This window comes from Ahaetulla prasina, chromosome 8 (genome assembly GCF_028640845.1).
Source record: "Ahaetulla prasina isolate Xishuangbanna chromosome 8, ASM2864084v1, whole genome shotgun sequence".
Taxonomy (NCBI): Eukaryota; Metazoa; Chordata; class Lepidosauria; order Squamata; family Colubridae; genus Ahaetulla; species Ahaetulla prasina.
In genome coordinates this window covers 1,045,524-1,067,424 of record NC_080546.1, presented here as the reverse complement: position 1 = coordinate 1,067,424, position 21,901 = coordinate 1,045,524, and the positions used below count along the sequence as shown (strand labels likewise).

General features: G+C 45.6%; 1 long non-coding RNA gene across 1 annotated transcript; it reads right to left on the bottom strand.

Moving 5' to 3' along the window:
• Nucleotides 1-1,113: 1,113 nt before the first annotated feature.
• On the bottom strand, nt 1,114-3,660 carry LOC131203255 (uncharacterized). The gene is made up of 3 exons (XR_009156325.1): nt 3,586-3,660; nt 1,790-2,758; nt 1,114-1,382 (listed from the first exon to the last, which is right to left on the bottom strand). It is a non-coding gene; the product is annotated as an uncharacterized LOC131203255 (long non-coding RNA).
• Between the last annotated feature and the right edge of the window lie 18,241 nt (nt 3,661-21,901).

Below are 21,901 nucleotides of genomic sequence, written 5' to 3'. Positions count from 1 at the left end.
TGTAATTAAAAAATATATTAGAATGTGCTGAGAAGGATAGATTGATACTTAAGATAAAAGAAAAGGAAGAAACAGAATACTTTTTAACATGGGATATATTTTCCCAATGGTTAACTAACAGAAACAGAGGTTAGAATTTAAAAAGAATTTAAAGAGATAATAAAAATTTGTATTGAAAATATTGCAGGATGGACAAACTAATTGTATTATTATTTTGTGATTAATACTGATATATCTATTAAGATTATTAGTATGATTTTGGTTATTGCTGTACCTTTACTCAAAATTAATCATGCCCAGGCAACACGCTGTTCAGATAAACCTGGATTTTTTTATGTTTTAAAAGGAAAAATGTACCAATAAAACATATTTTTAAAAAATATTCTCAGCCCAGGAGGACATGAAGAAGACCTGCTTGATCTGAACATCTGAAAGTTTGAAGACGGCTCCAGTTTATACATTCAATTTTGCAGCTACTAAGATGGTTGGCCGAGCAGGTACAAAAACAGCCAGGGAAGTGACCGAAGCCTGGGAAAAGAGCCTCTGGTCAGTCAACAGGACTGCTGATTCACCACCAGCTTATCAGGTATTTAGGAGGCTTGGCAGCACAAGGAAACAACAGCCAATGACTTAATAACTGGCCATCAAGAACCCCAATCAACAGCTAAAAAGCCACACACGATTGGCTTTTATAACCACATAAATACCACACACAGAAGAGCCCAACACACAAACCCTGCCAGACAGACGTTCTCTGAAGTCCGAAAGCTTGGAAGACAAAATCTCTGGACCCTTTGACCCACCCAGATTGGATCCTACAACTCATCTATTTTAGAAAAAGATCCTCCAAATTTTTAACTGCATCTGGACATTGCAACTCCAACCTTTATGTCCAGTGTTCAGCAAGGCTCAATCCAAGGCAGCTCTCTTGGAAGCCAATCTTATCTGTTCTCTCTTGGAGGGAAATTCTATGAGACCTAATAGCCTGCGAAATGCTCAACCTAAAACCTAGGTTAACAAAACCGAATTCCTTTCTCCTCCAAATATGTCTCGCCAAAATAATTAAATCCTATTCTGGTTTAATATGACAGCCTGGCCTGCCAAACAATATAAGACAATCGTCGGGTTCTCACCATATCAGAGTCCTCGGTGGTTTGCTTTGCTTGCAGATGTGACCCAAACGAGGTAACATCATCAATGCTAGAAGGAAGTGGACCAGAGGTGGGTTTCAGCTGGTTCTGACCAGTTCTGGAGAACCGATGGTGGAAATTTTGATTGTTTCTGAGAACCGCTAAATACCACCTCTGACTGGCCCCGCCCCCAGCTATGCTCTGCCTCCCGAGTCCCAGATGATTGGGAGGAAATGGGGATTTTGCAATAACCTTCCCCTGCCATGCCCACCAAGCACGCCATGCCATGCCATGCCCACCAAGCCATGCCCACAGAATCAGTAGTAAAAAAAATTGAATCCCACCACTGGAGTGGACTTAGGAGGAGGAGGAGGAGGAGGAGGAGGAGGAGGAGGAGGAGGAGGAGGAGGAAAAGGGACTCTGGGATCCATGATGCTCTCTGGATTTGCTTTCTTGCAGACTTTTCATTACCTGATTAAGTAACATCATCAGTGCTAGAAGGGAGGGTGGTTTGTTCGGTCAGTGCTGGTGGAAGTATTCTTGACGGTTGCTTGATTAGGCTGTTCTTTACTGTTGGACTGTTTGTCTGGGTTACTAGTTCCTTAATTGGGGAATTGCTTATTGCTTGATTGATGGTCTGGGGTTAATCTCTGCTTAACTGGATAGTTGTTGCTGGCAAAGCAGTTTTGGTCTTTTCTCTTTCTCTCCTTTATAGCTTCCTCATTGTCTCCTTTGAACGGTGTGTAGATGTTGTTTAAACCAGGTTGTTTGGCCTCCTAGCAGCGACGTCACTGGAGATGAATATCATCCCTCTGTATCTGCAGAAAATAAATCCAGTTCTTTTTTGTTTTCTTCTTAGCTTTTTGTTGCCTCTTTTAAATAGCAGGTAACTATAGTTTATTTCTATGGGTTTAGTGTTGTGTGGATGCCAGGCTCCCACAGCCTCTCTCCCCCCGCCTTTTTAGACTTGGTTTGGTCTAAGATGCTCCCAGTTCCCCAGCTGAAACTATGGTGAAGTCTGTCCATGGGCAGTTCAGGAGTTTCCATCATGTCTTGGAAGTCCGTTGGCCTTCGTGCTTCCCTGGATTTGGAGGGTTCTTGCAGTTTCAGTTATTTGGTTAATTCTAATCCTTATTTTCCTGATTTGCTCTTCCTGTTCCCACCCCGTTCTCTCCCACTCGCTCACCTGCTCCTCACAGAGTCATGTTCTTCTCTGTGATCCAAGACTGGAAGGAATCCCGTTGGGTAGGAGGCAATTTTGCTGTCCTGTTGTTAACCAAGGAGGATTCTGCTTGACTAGGAACAGAGCCATTGCTTGTGCAGGTCAAAAGATGGTGCGAAGCAGGTCTACTCAACAGCATCCCATCTAACTCAACCTCACGTGGCAGCCCAAGACCCCCCTCCCCCAACCCCCGGGGTTCCCACCTTCGCCTCTGTTGCAACATTTAGGCTTGGGGTAGGGTCTTCTTTGGCCCCGGGCGGCCCCCTGTAGGAATTTGGAAGTCAACTGCCCCATTTCAGGCTAAGCCCCGAAGTTCAAGTTAGGGGAAGGCAAGTCATGTAGGTGTCAAAGTGATGGATGACTCCTGAGGTCAGCTCTCCTGTGGACTGGGGCTGCTTCGTGTCGGCTGTAAAAGGAAGAGGTGAGAAGGAGATTTATTGCCCCCTGTGGCATTCAAGTTGCTTGTTAGGTTAAACATGCTGATATCCTGGTACAAAAACGCTGGTTAAAAAGATCACCCTGGAAGCTCTCCCAACCCCCCAACCCCCCTCCCCCCTCCCACACACCCGGGATCTATCTGTCTGTCTTTGGTAATCTCGATTTCTGAAGGGCTAAGCAAGAAAAAAGCAGGCGAGGCAATCAAGAAGGGTCAACTGAAGAAGAGGCCAGCCTCACTGCCCCTCCCCCGTGCATGTCCTTCCTTCCATGCTTCTATCCTTCCTTCCTTCCTTCCTTCCACCCCCTTCCACCCTTCCTTTCTTCCCTACTCTTCTTCCTTCCTTCCTCCCTTCCTTCCCTACTCTTCTTCCTTCCTTCCTTCCTTCCTCCCTTCCTTCATTACTTCCCTTCCTTCCTTCCTTCCTTCCTTCCACCCCCTTCCACCCTTCCTTCCTTCCCTACTCTTCTTCCTTCCTTCCTTCCTTCCCTACTGTTCTTCCTTCCTTCCTCCCTTCCTTCATTACTTCCTTCCTTCCTTCCTTCCTTCCTTCCTTCCACCCCCTTCCACCCTTCCTTCCTTCACTACTGTTCTTCCTTCCTTCCTTCCACCCTTCCATTCTTCCTTTTACCCTTTTTTCCTTTCACCCTTTCTTTCTTCTACCCTTCCTTCCTTCCACTCTTTCTTCCTTCTACCCTTACTTCATCCTCCTTCCCTTCCTTCCTTCCACCCTTCTTTCAGTTCTGATCAGAGAAGGTGCTTAGCTAAAATCTACCCATGGCCAGCTTTTAAAATACCTGAGGAAATGTAGCAAGAAAATATCAGGGTACCCAAGACCACTGCAAAAGCTGTTTCCTCAGAAGTGGGATCCCCATCTTTGAGTGAAAAAAAAAAAGAAACGTGATAAGTTTGATATATAAATAAATAAAGGATGACCTTCTTCAGACCAACCAAGGAGACTGGCAATGTTCGCCCCTCCCTTGTGCTCTTGAAGAGATGAGATCTGACCTTATTACAAAAGGATTCCGTTTGGAATTAGCTGGTGAATGTTAATCCCAAAGTTCAATATACAATTTTCCAAATCAAATATGATGAGTTGCAAAAAAATAAAATACGCGAGATGGGGGATTTTATTGGTATAAACTCATACTTTTTAATTATAAAAAGATTAATATTTAGTTAATATAAATAGCTTCTTTAAGAGAAGGAAGAGGAGGTTTTGCAAAATCAAACACTATCCAATTGCAAAACACAAAATGATTAAGTGTAGTATTTTAAACTGGACTGAACTTAATGCTACTTGAATCTGGCACGTTGCAGACAGAGCCAACAGCAATTACTACAGGAGAAAGCAATTAATTATGAAAATGGACACATTTACAGTTTCCCTCCCCCCCCACCCCACCCATAGAAAGATTAAGTATTATTTCCAAATCTTCGCTTGCAAAGAAGACGCTTCCCTCCTTGGTCTGGTGCAATTCCGAACTGCAATTCAAAAGTCATAAATTAATTTCTCGCACAATAAAACGGTGGAGGCAGCCACTAGCGGAATGGTAGAGCTTATCTTGAGTTTCCTTCAGAAATTAGAACTGCCAACATCCCAGGCCCTGCAGAGGGTTGGATTCGCAACTCAGCTGGCAGTTTCGGTCAAGCGGTCTTCAGGCATGGAATGGAAACCTTGGGACGGACAGACCTGCAGGACTCAAATGTGGTTGTCTTTGGAGGCCTTCCAGTCCAACCCCTTGCCCATGGCAGGAGATCCCATAGCTTGTATTCAGACAAATGGCTATCCAGTCTCATCTTAAAAACCTCCAGTGATGGAGCACCCACAACTTCTGGAGGCAGGTTGTTCCACTGGTTAATTGTTCTCACCATCAGGAAATTTCTCCTTAATTCTAAGTTAGTTCTCTGCTTGATGAGTTTCTATCCGTTGCTTCTTGTCCTGCCTTCAGGGGCTTTGGAGGCTAGGTGGACCCCCTCTTCTTTGGGGCAGACCCCCAAATATTGGAATGCTGCTATCATGTCAGTGAGAACAATTAACCGTGGAACAGCTTGCCTCTAGAAGTTGTGGGTCCTCCAACAGGGGAGGTTTTTAAGAAGAGATTGGACAACAACGTGTTCAAAATGGTACAGGTTTTCCTGCTTGAGCAGGGGTTGGACTAGAAAAGGGGTCTCCAACCCTGGTCCCTTTAAGACCTGTGGACTTCAACTCCCAGAGTCCCTCAGCCAGCTTTGCTGGGAATTGAAGTCCACAAGTCTTAAAGGGACCAAGGTTGGAGACCCTTGGATTAGACGATCTCCCAGGTCCTCTCAACTCTATTATTCTGCTATATTTGGGGAGAAATCAACCCTTTGAGAACCATCTTTTTCAGCATGAATGTTTTGCTGATGGCATCCAGAATGGTTTTGGGTTAAGAAATTAACAGAGTTGGAAGGGACCTTGTAAGTCATCTGTCCATCCCCCCGCCCAAGCAGGAGACCTTACACCATTTCTGACAGATGGCAGTCCAGTCTCTTCTTGAAAGCCTCCAGTGATGAAGCTCCCCCAACTTCTGAAGGCAACTTCTGTTCCATTGGTTGATGGTTCTCACTGTCAGAAAATTCCTCCATATTTCCAGATTGAATCTCTCCTTGATCAGTTTCCATCCATTATTCCTTCTCTGGCCTTCGGGTGCTTTGGAGAATAGCTGGAGCCCCTTCCTCCCCTCAAATTGTGGAACATTGCTATCCTGTCTCCTTCTCTTCACTAAACTAGCCATGGCCAGTTCCTGCAACCGTTCATCGTAGGTTTCAGCCTCCAGTCCAGGGGTGGGTTCTACTTACCTTTACTACCAGTTTGCAATGTAAGCGTGCACGCACATGCACACACGCACTTTGCTCGCACACATGCTTCTGCGCATGCGCAGAAGCCCCTTGATGACGTCGGGGCGGGTGGGCGGAGCCTCTTGACGGTTTTACTACCAGTTCTATAGAACCGGACAGAACCAGAAGCAACCAACCACAGCTCCCGTCCCCTCATCCTCCTGGTTGCTCTTCTCTGCACTCTTTCTAGAGTCTCAACATCCAGCCTTGGCTGGGGTGGCCTTGGGAGAACCAAGGACAGCAGATTGGAGAGTCCAAGAAGCATCTGCTGGGACTCACATCTCAACCAGCTTGGCCCTCACTTTCTGAATGTCACGTGGTTCTAAGTTGCCCTTGTCCCAACCCACCATTTGGCGAGAACAGAGCAAACCTCTGTTTATAGCAGCCCGCTCGGTGAATGCAAACATCTTGATTGCTCTCAGATTGCTCTGCTGTCTGTCGCCTCAGATGCCCTGGAAACCATGTGCTTAGCATATACAGCTCGCCCAGGACTGCTGGTAGAATAAACATCTTCCTGGATGCTCCCTTCAAGAGAGACTTTGATTGGAAACAGTCCCGCCTTGGTCAAGGACCATCTGCAGGCAGGAGCTGCTGCACAAGAACCATCCCGTGGGACTTGTCAGCGGCCAAGGGTTATGGGGCAAAGTCACCTGTGGCCCAGCTGGAGAAAAAGAAATGGGGGGGGGAACTACCCTACTCCAACTGTCCACAGCCGATGGAGGCAAATGAGAGCCAGTTTGCTCTAGTGCTAAAAACCAGAAGACAGTGAGTTCTAGTGCAGTCTTAGAAATGAAAGCCGGCTGAGTGACTTTGGACCAATCAGCAGGAGACGGGGAGTTCTAGTCCTACCTCAGCCATGAAAGCCAGCTAGGTGACTTTGAGCCAGGAGATGGTGATTTCTAGTCCCGCCTTAGGCATGAAAGCCAATTGGATGATTTTGGGCCAATCACCAGGAGACGGTGAGTTCTAGTCCCACCTTAAGCATAAAAGCCATCTAGTTCTCCTGGATGCACGGCTGTCTTTTGAAGATCATTTGACGGCCGTCTCCAGGAGAGCTTTCCACCAGGTTCGCCTGGTGCGCCAGTTGCGCCCCTTTCTAGACCGGGATGCCTTGTGCACAGTCACTCACGCCCTTGTGACGTCTCGTCTGGACTACTGCAATGCTCTCTACATGGGGCTCCCCTTGAAGGGCATCCGGAGGCTGCAGTTGGTCCAGAATGCAGCGCAGGTGATAGAGGAGCCCTCGTGGCTCCAGTGACACCTATCCTCGCAGGCTGCACTGGCTACCTGTGGCCTTCGGGTGCGCTTCAAGGTGTTGGTGAGCGTCTTTAAAGCGCTCCATGGCATAGGGCGGGTTACTTACGGGACCGCCTGCTGCTACCGAATACCTCTCACCGACCGTGCGCTCTCACAGAGGGACTCCTTGGGGTGCCGTCGGTAGCGACAGTGTCGTCTGGCGACACCCAGGGAAGGGCCTTCTCTGTGGGGGCTCCGCCCTCTGGAGCGAACTCCCCAGGACTTCGTCAACTTCCGGACCTCGAACCTTTCGCCGCGAGCTCAAAACTCACTTATTTATTTGCGCTGGACTGGGTTAGTTTTTTATGGGTTTTTTAATGGGTTTTATTGATGGGTTTTTAATGGGTTTTTTAATGGGTTTTATTATTTGCTAAATTTTAATTGCGGCCAAATTGAATAAGTTTTTTAGTGGTATTTTAATAGTATTTATTTTGTAATAGGACTGTTTATTTTATCTGGCTGTAAACCGCCCTGAGTCCTTCGGGAGAAGGGCGGTATAAAAATTTAAATAATAAATAAATAAATAGGTGACTCTGGGCAAATCAAAGAAATAAAAAAAAATAAAGCTGGAATACAAATAAATACAATCTGAAATCTAGTCAAATAACCAAAATTTATTTATTTCAGAAATCTGTACAGCCACCCATCTCAGAAATGTTACTCTGAGTGGTATGTGATACGTAAAAACAATAAATATCATAAAATCCTAAGTAAACAAGAGAAAAAGGGAAAGATGAAAATTCAGGACAGCAGGAAAGAGAGAGCAACCATCCCTTAATCTCACCCCCTCATTTTAACTGCTCATCTGGGACTCTCAAGGCTGATGGGGAAAATATGCCTTTTAAAAATATAATTTGTATTAAAACTATTTTTTTTAAAAAAGGTAAAAACTAATTCAAATTTAATATAAAGTAAAGAGCAAAAGAAAAAAATCTTAGAGGAAGCAAAATGTGCCAAAAGAAAAAAGTTAAAGAAAAATAGGAGGGGCGGAATACAAAACAGATACTCTTCACAGCAATTATAAGCACAATTACATTTTAACACCTGCAATTATATTTTAACCTTTCTCTCCAAAGTTACATTAAGGCTCTCTTATTTTTATAATCTATCCCGTTTTATCATCAAAACCATAAATGAAAAGTTCCTTTTTTTAAATCATTTTTACGCAAAGTTCACAGGAGGCGTTCAGTCACCAATAAATGTAGGTGGTGTCTGTTCAAATCAATCAAGTGATGCATTTCAGCCACATCTGTCAATTTCTCCAGCTGTTTCTCCACGATGAGGCCTGTCAAACATTTCTAAACTCTGTGCCTATAATAATCCCCACCCACCCCCCACCCCCACCGGTAATCCCATAAAGAGACAATCCTTCGTGATTCTTTACTACAGATATACTTAAACTACATACCCATCCATCCTAAAAAGGATTTGGCTTCAATGGAATATGAATTGATAAAACCCCTTAAATCAATGCGTATGTTTGAGTCCATTTCTTAAACCCATCAAGCGTGATAAAATGTCCTTTCATTTTGTTCACATATATTTGTCTGAAACGGTAGAGGGGAGGGTTTCCTGCCTAAGCAGAGGATGGACTAGAAGACCTCCAAGGTCCCCCGCAATTCTGTTATTCTATTCTATTCTATTCTATTCTATTCTATTTATTTATTTATTTATTTATTATTTAGATTTTTATACCGCCCTTCTCCCGAAGGACTCAGGGCGGTGTACAGCCGGACTTAAAACAAAACAATATACAGATTAAAACAACAATTAAAATAACATATTATATTAATGGCCGAAAAATTTAAAACCGTCAAATTTGACCCATAATTAAAATACCCCAATTAAAATTATTAAAATTCAAAAAATTTAAAAAAGTAAGCCAGTCCCGCTTGGATAAACAAACGTGTTTTCAATTCACGGCGAAAGGTCCGAAGGTCAGGTAATTGACGCAAACCAGGGGGAAGTTCTTTCCAGAGGGTAGGTGCTCCAACAGAGAAGGCCCTTCCCCTGGGGGCCGCCAGCCGACACTGCTTGGCGGACGGCACCCTGAGAAGACCCTGTGTGAGCGTACGGGTCGGTGGGAGGCATAAGGTAACAGAAGGCGGTCCCGTAAGTACCCAGGCCCTAAGCCATGGAGCGCTTTAAAGGTAATAACCAGAACCTTGAAGTGCACCCGAAAGGCCACAGGTAGCCAGTGCAGACTGCGCAGGAGCGGTGTTACACGGGAGCAACATGTGGCTCCCTCAATCACCCGCGCAGCTGCATTCTGGACTAACTGAAGCCTCCGAGTGCACTTCAGGGGTCCCTTTGAAGTCCCTTTCTGTATTCTAGGTAAATTCTCAGGCATGGTGGACAAATCATTTTACAAAGATTCTCTTTAGGCTCATAACATGCAGGTAGTCCTTGACTTACAGCCATTTGCTCAGTGAGTGACCGTTTTCCACGCTTGTGACCATTGCAGGATCCCTACGGTCATGCGATCAAACTTCGGACACTTGGCAACTGGCATGTACTTCTGACAGTTGCAGTGCCCCCAGGGTCACGTGATCCCCTTTTGCAACCCACTGACAAGTCAATGGGGAAACCAAGATTCACTTCACGACGCTGAACTGTTGTAAGTGGAGGGCTTCCTCTATCTGTGAACCTGGTCTTTTTAATTCTAAGGTTTTTATTGTTTTTGCTGAACTGCCAGCCGGCCAGAGTCACTTGGATAGTGAGATGGGTGGCATATTAATAAAATATAAAATAAAATAAAATAAATTATTATTATTATAAACTTTTATTCAGTAAACATGAAACTCAGTCAACTGAACATTCAAAAATGTATCACAAATATCATTGACCGGCTCTGATGATTGATACTGGTTGCTGCCATCATCATCATTATTAGCATTAGCATTAGCATTAGCATTATTAGCATTATTATCAATATTAATATTACCTAGGATGCTGGCACAACCCATATCAACCATCATTGCCAGTCAATGATATTTGATACATTTTTAAATATTCAGTTGACTGAGTTTCATGTTTAATGAATAAGAGAAAATAATAACAACAACAACAACAATAAAACAAAACGGATGGATGGATGGATGGATGGATGGATGGATGGATGGATGGATGGATGGATGGATGGATGGCTTCTTCTTTAAGACCTCTGAATTCCCTTTGTCCTCCTCCTGGGAGCCTTTCGCTCTGGGGCTGACCTGCTTTGAGACTGACCGGGATTGACCAGGTCCCAGGTAATAGCCGCACAAAGATTCCACCAGGCTCCATTTCTTCTAATTCTAAACACCTGTAAAAAAAATAGTATCTTTTGTAAAGATGAATCTTGAAGAAAAGTGTGTCTTGCAATCCTCAGGGCTTTTGAATGTGTATGGGGAATAATTGCCTTCTGTGAAGAATACATAGTAAGAGTCGTGTTGAAATAAGTTTAGATTGGAACAGATGCTTACCAAAGCATGCAAACCTATTAGAGGCGTGTCTTTAAAATTGCACGAAAATGTTGTGAAAGGGAATCACTTCATCGGGATTTGGAACGTTAACACAAACCAAATTTAGGCAAAGTCATCATTCAGATGAAATCATGTCCTCTTTTTAAACGGAGTTGAGCAAGACGTTATTCTGTGATGTTGTGAACTTTGCAGCTTTCAGCTTGTCACTCCTCAAGTTTTCGGTCTTGGCGGCGTGAATTGGCTTATAACGCAACTCTGGATAATCAGTTGCACACACATGCACACACCCTTGACTCAGGTAAGACTCTTGGGGTGTGGCTGTCTCTGCTCTGGAAGGTCTATCAAATTGTTGTTGTTGTTGTTGTTGTTGGGAGGAGGGGGAGAAAGAGGGGGAGGAGGGGGAGGAAGAGAGGGAGGAGGGAAGGAGAAAGAGGAAAAGGAGAAAGAGTAACCGAATAACAAAGTTGGAGGAGGGGGACAATATATTTCCCCTGATGGCTTGGCCATTGATTGGTTGGCTGATGGATGGATGGATGGATGGATGGATGGATGGATGGATGGATGGATGGATGGATGGATGGAGTGAGTGCCTGGACAGGAGTTGGCTGAACCCAACTCTGCTCTCCCAATGGTGTGAACTCTTCCTTTGCTGTCCTCTGAGGCTTCAGTATGCTTTTCATCTGGGCTTGGAAAGGAAAGGAAAGGAAAGGAAAGGAAAGGAAAGGAAAGGAAAGGAAAGGAAAGGAAAGGAAAGGAAAGGAAAGGAAAGGAAAGGAAAGGAAAGGAAAGGAAAGGAAAGGAAAGGAAAGGAAAGGAAAGGAAAGGAAAGGAAAGATACTACGGAATGTTGCAATTGCTTTTTAGTTGCAGTGATGTTTCTTTTCTCCTCCAAAAAGCCAGAGGCGATTTCTGTGGTTCCTCACCCTCCTTTAATCCTCATGAGAAGCCTCTGAGATAGGCAGGTGGAGAAGACGCAACGAGGACATCCATCCCTGCAGTCCTGGTGTTGCCCTGTTTGACAGCGTTGCCTTGACCATTTCACCCACTTCTCAAACTCCTCTAAAGCTCTAAAGAGACTCAAGCCAAATTGAAGCAAGTCTTCCCTGTGTTGGAGACCAGCACAAACCCCGAGGTCCACCCCATACACAATGCTTCTCCTTCACGTGGACTCTGGGAGATGCTTAGGTGGCTCTCCAAAATTTGTGACAAGAAGGGTCCTCAGCCAAAAATTGGAAATACAAAACATTTTTTGCAGATATCTGACCTTCCTGAACTGCTCCAAGGGGCTCCTGGCTAACCCATCCACTGCTGGTGGGGAAATGGGTCTCCAGATTATTCTTGCTATAAAAACAGTCCCTAAAGAGGCCACCCTGGTATCATTTTGCAAGGGAGTCCTCTGTTTACTGACCAAAAGCTTGAGTAGCCTTCTAAATCACTCATGCACACACGTATGGGAAAGAAGAGTCCCCCTTTTTAAAAATGGCTCTTAGGACAATATAATTGCATTATTTGTTGACTTAGCATCGTCTCTATCCAACAGCACAACACGCACACAAAACAGAAAAGGAACACAAACAAGAGAGGAACAAATTCTACCATATTATGCTAAAAAGTTCTTCCCGTCCAATGGCTCATTTTTTTCTGGCTACTCTAGCTTGACTAAATTTTTCTCCTTCTGCCCTTCTGGCTCTGAACATGTCACCAAGACAATTAGTTTATTACCTGTGGACTTCCTTGCTTCGAGGGCCTGTTAATTTTTCTTGTTGTCAGGTTTCTTGGCTTCTCATTTATCGATATCTGGCTTTTAAAAAGTCTTGGAAGAAAAGAACAGAATGCCTTTGCTTATAAGATCCTGGAGTACTGCATTTGGTTTTGGTTACCGCATTACAAAAAAGATTTTGAGACTTTGGAAAAAGTGCAGAGAAGAGCAACTAGGAGGATTAAAGGCCTGGAGGCTAAAATATATGAAGAACGGTTGCAGGATTTGGGTTTGGCTAGTCTAGAGAAAAGAAGGACTGGGAGGACATGATAGCAGTATTTTTCAAAGCACCAGAAGGCAGGACAAGAAACAAGGGATGGAACGAGAGAAGCAACCTGGAATTTTTTTTTTTTGTTTTGTTTACATTTATACCCTGCCCTTCTCCAAAGACTCAGGGCGGCTTACAGTGTATAAGGCAATTAAGGAGAAATTTCCTAACGGTGAGGACAATTAACCAGTGAAAGTTCTAGCATCCAGAAGTTGTGGGTACTTCACCACTGGAGGTTTTTAAGAAGAGACTGGACAGCCATTTGTCTGAAATGGCATAGGGTCTCCTGTTTGAATGGGAGGGTGGACTAGAAGACCTCCAAGGTCCCTTTCAACTCCATTCTATTGATTGAGATAATGGACTTCAAGAAGTTTAAGCAACTCAGAGGTAACCCTTAACCATCTGAACTGCAATCCTTGCATGGAAGGTTGTGACTTAAAAACAAAAATCCCCAAACCAATCCATCTCCATTTTGGGGGATGTCATCTATCCCATTTTTGAAAAGAAGAAAAAACGAGTTTTGTCTTCCCAAAACTTCTCCAAGAAGGCAGTAAAACCCAGTGCAAGTTTGAAGATCCGACCGTTTCAAAAGTGTTGATGTTGGAATTGCCTGCAGGGTCTTGTTCACCACAAACTGGAGTTTCTTCCAGGGCTCTGCCCCTCAACAGGATTAGAACTTCACCCTAATCAGGAGATGCTGGCACGGCCTGTGCAGCCTTCAGGAGCTCCCTGAGGGGAGAAGGTGGTTCCTTTGTCTTCATAATCAGGAAATTAGGGATGCCTAGAGTGTGGTGATTTCCACAGATACCAAAGGCGCTGAACTTCTGCATCCTTCAGCTCCACTCATTCTGGTGGGGCCTCCTGTGAAGAATCTCAGCTGGACCCAAGATGGGTTGAGTGGTTCCAGAGTTGCCTTCAAATGGCGCCTGGGGAATTCTGGGAAATGAAGCGGTGGTGAAATCCAAATTTTTTTACTACCGACTTGGTGGGCGTGGTGTGGCTTGGTGGCCATGGCTTGGTGGATGTGGCAGGGAAAGGATACTGCAAAATCCCCATTCCCACCCCACTCTGGGGCCGGTTCTCCGAACTATTCAAAATTTCCGCTACTAGTTCTCCAGAACCTGTCAGAACCTGCTGGATTTCACCCCTGAAGTCCACAAGTCTTAAAGTTCCCAAGTTTGGAGACCTCTGCTACAGAGCAAAGAATGAATATTTATTTCACACACGGGGAAGATATAAAGCCAATTACGGTAACAACGTTGATGTTGGGTTGAAGCTGAACAGATACGGCTGCTTTTTATTCAGCGAGCAACTTCACCCAGCCGTGAGCTGGATTTATCTTCTATGTGCCAGGAGGATTGCCCGAAACTCTGAGCAGAAATGGCCGAGTCTCTGGTTGGCATCGTAAATTAATTTCCCTCCGTGTAACCCTGAGCAACCTTAGGTAAGCCTGAAGTGTCTGTGATTCAAAGGCCAGGAAAAGACGGGGGGGGGGGGGACCTGAACAAATTTATGAGGTGTTTGTTCTGATAAATCCTCAAGAGCAGATTTTAAAAAAACAAAAGAAAAGAAAGTCCAGTGACAAAGATGAGGAATGGATTTATGGGCTTGGACAAAAGCCAGGTGCCTTTGCTGAAGTTTAGGCTCTTCTTTCCTCCCCCCCCCCTTCTCTAAATGCACTTTTGGGGGGGGGAATCCTTGCGGGGGGGGCGCTGGCACCCCAGACATTTTGGCAATGGAAGTCAAGTCCTGGCCTCTGCATGGCCTGTGCATAAATCTGATGATGTCAAAGGGAGGGGAGGGGAGGGAGAAGAGAAGAGAAGAGAAGAAAAGAGAAGAGGAGAGAAGAGGAGAGGAGAAGAGAGGAGAAGAGAAGAGAAGAGAAGAGAAGGACAATGGGTTGCCCTTTGCCCAACCCTATTAGCCGAAGTACAAACTGGGGGGGCAGTTACGACCCACAGATCGCAATTTGTGGTTTTCCTCCTTGTGTCCCCGCATGGAGGAGAAACCAAGAGGTCGACATCTGTCCATCTCCTGAGACTCCCGGCTGCCCTTCCACCTGAGCCACTTCTTAGCTTGCTTCCCAGGAAGAGATCGGCTCCCCCCCACCCACCCACCCGGGTCCCTTGGATAGGAAGGCCTTACAGATGTTTTTCTCTTTTCCCTCCATTTGGTTTCAACATCCGAAAGGGGAAAGTCGGATTACACAGCCAGCCAAATTCCAGGTGACTCAGGCTGAGCAAGGGAAAGTGTGGCTCTTTTCCTTCCTCCTTTTGCCCGTGTTGAGAGGTGAGAGGAGCAGCTGCCAACTTCTCCGCTCTGAAGCTCCGGAGATGAAGATAAGGGCTGCCTGAGGACACCTGCAAGAAATTCCGGCTCCACTTCTGGGTGGAGGAGTGGTAGCTGAACCCTCCTCCTGCCTCTTTCACTGAGCAGCTGCTCTGAGACACGCTCCTCTCACTTTCTATTTGGATTCCTGGGAGGGAGGGAGGGAGGGAGGGAGGGAGGAAGGAAGGAAGGAAGGAAGGAAGGAAGGAAGGAAGGAAGGAAGGAAGGAAGGAAGGAAGGAAGGAAGGAAGGAAGGAAGGAGAAAAGGAAAGAAGGAAAGAAGAAGGGAGGGAAGGGAGGGAGGGAAGGAAGGAAAGAAGGAGGGAGGGAGGGAGGGAGGAGGGAGGAAGGAAAGAAGAAGGGAGGGAGGGAGGGAGGGAGGAAGGAAGGAAGGAAGGAAGGAAGGAAGGAAGGAAGGAAGGAAGGAAGGAAGGAAGGAAGGAAGGAAGGAGAGAAGGAAAGAAGGAAAGAAGAAGGGAGGGAAGGGAGGGAGGGAAGGAAGGAAAGAAGGAGGGAGGGAGGGAGGGAGGAGGGAGGAAGGAAAGAAGAAGGGAGGGAAGGGAGGGAAGGGAGGGAGGGAAGGAAGGAAGGAAGGAAGGAAGGAAGGAAGGAAGGAAGGAAGGAAGGGCGAGATTGCTGAAGGTTGGCATCATCTGCCCTGTCTCCTCTGGCATGGGAAAAGGGGCAACAGCAGAGGATGCCCTGCAGCTAAACTCAACCCCCCAGCCCCTCCTTGGTGCAACTCCTAATTCCAGGCGTGGCCTTCCTCCCAGAGATCCAGGTTTTCACTCAACACAGATCGAACTGATATTCTGACTTACCCAGGAAGCAGGGGAAAGGCAAACTAAGCCAAGGGGAGAAGCTCTCTTACCCGCTACAAAGAAAAGGTGGCCAAGTTGAAGGCCACCCAGATGGGTGAATGTCTTGGAGTGTCTCACTTAAGTGTGTTGGCTGAATGGCCAGTGTGGGGTCCTTGGTGGCGTAGGTGTGTAGGAGAAGGAGTGGTGGAACCTGGGGGTAGGGGTGGGGTGGGTCAAAAGAGGGATCAGCCTAGAACCCCTACAGAGCCACAAACGAAGTCCAACCTCCCTTGAACTCTGTTGGCCCTGATCTAAGGCCAAGCAGGCGTTGAGAAGATTCCTGTGCTTCCTTTCTTCACGCCTGATAAGAGAGGGGAGGGGGGGAGGGAAGGAGGGAGGGAGGGAGGGAGGAGAGAAGAGAGATGGCGAAGGAGGTGTAGGAAAAGAGAGGGCAGAAGCTGGGGGTAGAGTGAAAAGAGGACTCAGCCTAGAATCTCTGCGTAACCACAAATGAACTAAGTCCAACTTCCCTTGAATTCCCTTGAGGTTTATTTAACTCCAAGCAGGTGAGTTGAGAAGATTCCTCTTGCATGGGCAATAAATCAGTTTAATTGGACTTCATGCCTGATAAGAAGGAAACAGGAAGGAAGCAGGAAGGAAGGAAGGAAGGAAGGAAGTGAGGAAGGAGATGTGTAGGAGAAGAGAGGGAAGAGTATCTGGGGCAGAGTCAAAAGGGGGAATCAGCCTAGAATCCCTATGTAGCCGCAAACAAATGAAGTACAGCCCCCCCCCCCTTAAGATCCATTGACCCTGATCTGCATCCTAGCAAGTGCTGACCGTTAGGTGAGACGACTCCTGCGCATTCATTAATGGGAGGGGTGGGCCTGGCCGTTTGAGCACCTCAGCTTGGTTGTTTCCTTGCAGAGGTTTCACAACCCAACTAGGAAGCATCATCAGTGCTGGAAGGGGTGGGGGGATTACTCTCTTTTTATGTGCTGCATGGGTGGGCGTGTCCTTGGGGGCTCCTTGTCCAGGCTGCAAGAAGTCAAAGGGAGACTTTATGAATCCACTCTGGCAAAAAAAAAAAAAAAGGCTCGCATGCCTGGAGGTGGGAATTGTGTCATCAAAGGGAAGAAGCCACTGAGCGGCTTAGCAATAGGAGCCACAGTAATTGGGATCAAAAAAAATTCCTGCAAGTTTGGAGCCGTTTGGGGGGGGGGAGGGGAAGGGTGCATGAGAAGTTAAGCAGGTGTGGGATATTGGATCAAAAGAAAGATGAGAAGTGAACCAGATGTGGAGGCCCTTTGAGGTGGAAGGCTGAGTCGGAGAACTAGGAGTGGATCATCGCAACCTGAGGTTAAGAAGCCTGTTGGAAACCCACAACCTTGCAACATTCCTGCCCCAGATCGGGAGACCAAACCACGAAGGATCGTCTCAGGCAAGAACTTGCAATTTTGGACAAAAAGAACAGCATTTAATCAAAAGAGAGCTGGAAGGGACCTTGGGCCCTCTTCCTCAAGCAGGAGACCCTCTACTATTCCAGACAAGTGGCTGTCCGGTCTCTTCTTAAAAACCTGCAGTGATGAAGCACCCACAACTTCTGGTGGCAAGCTGTTCCACTGGCTAATTATCCTCACTGTCAGGAAGTTTCTCCTTAATGCCAGGTTGCTTCTCTCCATCTATTGTTTTTTGTCTTGCCTTCAGGTGTCCCAAAGGTGCTTTTTCAAGATACACCTCAACTTTCTGATTTTTTTTTCTTTGAAGACGTTTCACTTCTCATCCAAGAAGCTGCTTCAGCTCTTCAGTTGCCAAAAGCTGTTTTTTCAAGAGACAAAGTCCAGTTGCCTCTTGAAAAAGCACCTTTGGGACATCCATGACCTGGATGACTGAGAATCCGAATAGACACTTGCCTTCAGGTGCTTTGGAGAAGAGGCTGACCCCCTCTTCTTTGTGGCGGCCCGTCAAATATTGGAATACTGCTACCAGTATCATGTCCTACTCTTCCTTGCCTCCTTCTAAATTCTTTTTTTTTTATAGCTGCTTCTACATTTTAACATTTGATTGTACTCCATCCAGCATCCCTCACAGAGGGAGATGGATGGTTGAAAAATGTGAAAAAGAAAGAAATAAAACAAAGAAGAAGTAAGATCCCTGGTTGCTTCACGCCAACCAAGCGCCTGGACTTCTGCGAAGTTGACTGAGCTCAACCCATCAAGCAAGCAGTGTCTCCATTTCAGGTCTCCCGGCTTTTCAGGACCTGACATGAAGGTTGCGGTTTTCTGATCCTTGCACCCCTGGCAAGTATTTTTAGCCAGGTACGTTTGAGCCGTGCGTTGCTTAAGAAAACCTTTTACCTGAGGGCCTCCACTTAACGTAATCGGAGGAGGGATTTGAGGGACAGTTTTAAGACTGTGTGGATGACCTCAAAGTACATTTCCCATCCCTTCAGAAGGGCCAAGCGCAGACGCTGGAAGTAAATTTAAAAACACAGAGAGAGATCTTGGATAGATTATATGGCAGGACTCAAAAAAAGAAAAGAAATTGGCAGCGATAGAAAGAAAGAAACTGTAAATTAATTCCAGAAGAATCCTTTCTCTGGCAAAGACATTCTTATACAATCCTTCTCCACCCCAATTATTTCTTTGCACTCCAACAGGGACATTTATCCAAAGCCTTTATGGACGATAAACGTGTCTTTCAAATATCGATTTATCAAATAATTTATTGCAAGACATCTTGGAGTAATCGAAAGGTAAAAGGGCTCCTTCGGGTGGAGGCATATGCTTCGTGAATACCAGAACAAAGAGCATTGCCTGCGAAAATATGAAGAAATAGCTATTATATTTATTTTTTGCAAAGGGGAGACTAGAGGTTTAGTTGGTTGGACTCCTTCAATTTTAGATAATGTGGAAATGAAGTGGTCCCTGATCTTGAGGATTATTTTTAATCGCATTTATTCATCCTCTTCTCAAAATTGAATTTTTACTGAAGGACTTTAATATCTTTTATTAAAGGAAGATGATGATAAAAACAGCAAAATCAATAAATCATCTATTTTCTATGAAAAAAGACCTCACAACCTACTCTGGATTGATTGATTGATTGATTGATTGATTGATTGATTGATTGATTGATTGATTGATTTTTGGGAGGGGTTGGTGGTTCTCACTGTCAAGAAAATCCTCCTTAGTTCTAGGTTGGTTCTGTCCTTGATCCGTTTCCATCCGTTGCTTCTTCTCTTGCGTAAGTATCTTAAGGTTGTGCTCTCACAGATACTGAGGTCTTCCAATGATGATATTATTCATTCAGTCGTGTCTGATTCTTGGCGATTCTATGGACCAGCCTCTCCACATCTTCTAACCTTGCACGACTTCTTTGAGTTATTCTATGCTCTGGCTGATGTCAGAGGTTGATGTCAGAGGTTGTTGTCCACCACATCCTCGTTCCCTTTCACCATGAACTCTTCCAAACAAAATTGCTTTCTCCAGCGAATTCTCCCCGCGTGACATGGCCAAAGTAAGTGAGATGTAGTTGCAGGATCTTCCAGTAGATTATTTACTGGGTTTACTGGTTTCCCATCCGTTGTCTGAGTCGTAATACTGAAGCTTCCTTGAGACCGATCCCTCCAACCTGTTTCTGAGAAACTACAAAGCAATTGAGAAATCAATTTCTGCCCTTGACGAAACATGTTTTCCTGTCCAAGTGGGCTCATCCTGGCTGGTGCTCAGGCCCGAAGATGTTGACTTCTTCTTCTGGGAAATGTGGGCCACTTATCCTCACCTGCTGAAAACTGATTTCACGCCCTTCCCAGGCCACTAACTGCCTAAGGCCCAAATAAGAAGAAACAAGTGCTTAAATTCCCAAGGGTGGAGTTGAAAACATACAGCAATTATTCCTGCGGCTGTTGGAAACAGGGAAGGACCTAAAGCAACCTTCCCAAGATATGTCCTCCATCTCTCGCAGCCTGGCAGGATTGGAAAGATGGGTGGGTATTATTTCTGTGGCTCCCCATCTTCTCCCATCATCCTTTTTTCCACATTTCCTTCTTCCACTTCCCAGATCCACGTTTTCGGGAAATTGGAAGCCAGGTCACACCCAGATTTCATCTTGGAAAACCCCAAAACATTTACTGGATGATCCAGTCAAAGCAGTTTTGGGACCCATCAAGAAAGCACAGATGTTTCAAGAAGTCTAGCAGTGACTGGGACAAAAGACAAATGAAATGTGTGTTTGGGGGTTTGGAAATTGCCCGGAGAGTTTCTGCTGTTGGGTGGTTTAAATACGCAAACTAACCCACCCGTGGCCTGCCCATGCCTCGATGGTATCATTTTGGTGGTGCCACAAAGAAGAGAAGGTCCACCTATTCTCCAAAGCACCTGTGGGCAGGAAAAAGAAGCAAAGGATGGAAGCTAATTAAGGAGAGAAGCAACCTGGAACTAAGGAGAAATTTCCTGCTAGGGAGGACAATTAACCAGTGGAACAGCTTGCCACCAGAAGTTGTGAGTGCTTAGACAGCCATTTGTCTGATATGGTATAAGGTTTTCTGCTTGAACAGGGGGTTGGACTAGAAGACCTCAAAGGTCCCTTTCAAGTCTGTTGTCCCAAAGGTGCTTTTTCAAGAGGCAACTGGACTTTCTGGTTTTTCTTAGAAGACATTTCGCTTCTCATCCAAGAAGCTTCTTCAGCTCTGAACTTCTTGGATGAGAAGTGAAAGGTCTTCAAAGAAAAACCAGAAAGTCCAGTTGCCTCTTGGAAAAGCACCTCGGGGACAACCATGACCTGGATGGCTGAGAGTCTTCATAGACACTTCCAAGTTCTGTTATTCTGACCCTGGAACAACAGGGCTGCACAGAAGGAGGGAAAGGTGGAGGTGGGACCAAGTCTTGAATAATGCGGTCTCAGAAGAAGTTCAAGGTTAAAAACTCTTTGGATAGTTGCACAGAAATTTACTGTATTGTCACCGTAGGCTCCAAACTGGACTGCGAAGAGATTTTCCTTCATTGTATTTGGAAATTAGCTCTGTTTCCTTCGGTGTGCTCTACATTAAAGATGCACAGGTGAAGAGAGATGTGACTTTATCTTCCAGGTGCAGCACTGTGTGCACTCACTATGGAAAGAGTCCAATGGAAGACAGATCCTTAGTTCCCGTATCTTACCAATCAAGGAAAATATTTGTAGCTCAGGGTTGAAACAACAAGGGTGAGGTCCTTGGAGCTCTCTGAGTTGGGTGGTTTTCTTGCAGATGTTTCATAACCCAAACTAGGGAACATCATCAATGTCTGCAAGAAAACCACCAAGCTCAAAGAGCACCAAGGACCCCCCAAGTCCTCCTCCTCTCTCCCTCCCTCCCTTCTCCACTCCTCAAACCCCACTGCCTTAGAGCACTGATGATATTACCTAGTTGGCTAATGAAACATCTGCAAGAAAAACCGCAACACTCAGAGAGGACCAAAGACCCCACAGTCCTCCTCCTCCTCCTCCTCTTCTTCTTCTCCTCCTCCTCCTTCCACCTCTTCCTTCTCCTCCTCCTCCTCCTCTCTACAAACCCTCCTCCTTTCTAGCAGTGATGATGTTCTCTAGTTGGGTCATGAAAGTAGAAAACCACAAGACTCCGAGAGCACCAGTATCTTCATTGCTGGCTTTTGCTGGCTTCTCACAAGATGCTAGAGGCCAGATTAAACTGGGACTGAGTGATTTGTGCATCAGAGTATTGTGGAAAGTTGCTGCTATGACTTTCTGGATTTGCCAGGCCTGAGTTCTGTTTGATTCCGCCTGTCAATTCCAGCTGAGGAGGATGGTCGGTTTTCCAACAGGTCCTGGCCAGGATCCCTGGCAAACCACCAAAGGCATTTCCCAACCTTTGAGATCAACAACGCACATAGAATAACAGCGATCAAATAGACCTGATCCTTCTGCTTCCAACACATGTCAGGCCTCTTGTTCAAGACGCCCAGAGGAATTGAGCTGTCACAAGACTTAAGAGGCAGATCCGGGAACATTAAAAATGGGTCAGTCACTAACTTACCAGTTACAAGACGGAGGGTGGGGGATGCACAGCTTACTTGGAAGGGAAATTTTGGATTTTCCCCTTGCCCTAGGAACAGGGTCTTTTAATTTATTCCAGACATGCTCCTGAGTCACAAGTCAGCATTGAGTAAATAGGTCTGCAAGTCACCCAAAGTATAAATGCTCCAAAGAACCAAATTGAGTAAGGCAACAACAGTGAACAACCTGCCTGTTCAGGAAGCTTCCTAAAATATCCTAACATATTTGACTTCTTACCAGATCTGCTGGTAATAGTAGAGTAAAAAAAAACAACCATGCAAAATTTTGATCCCA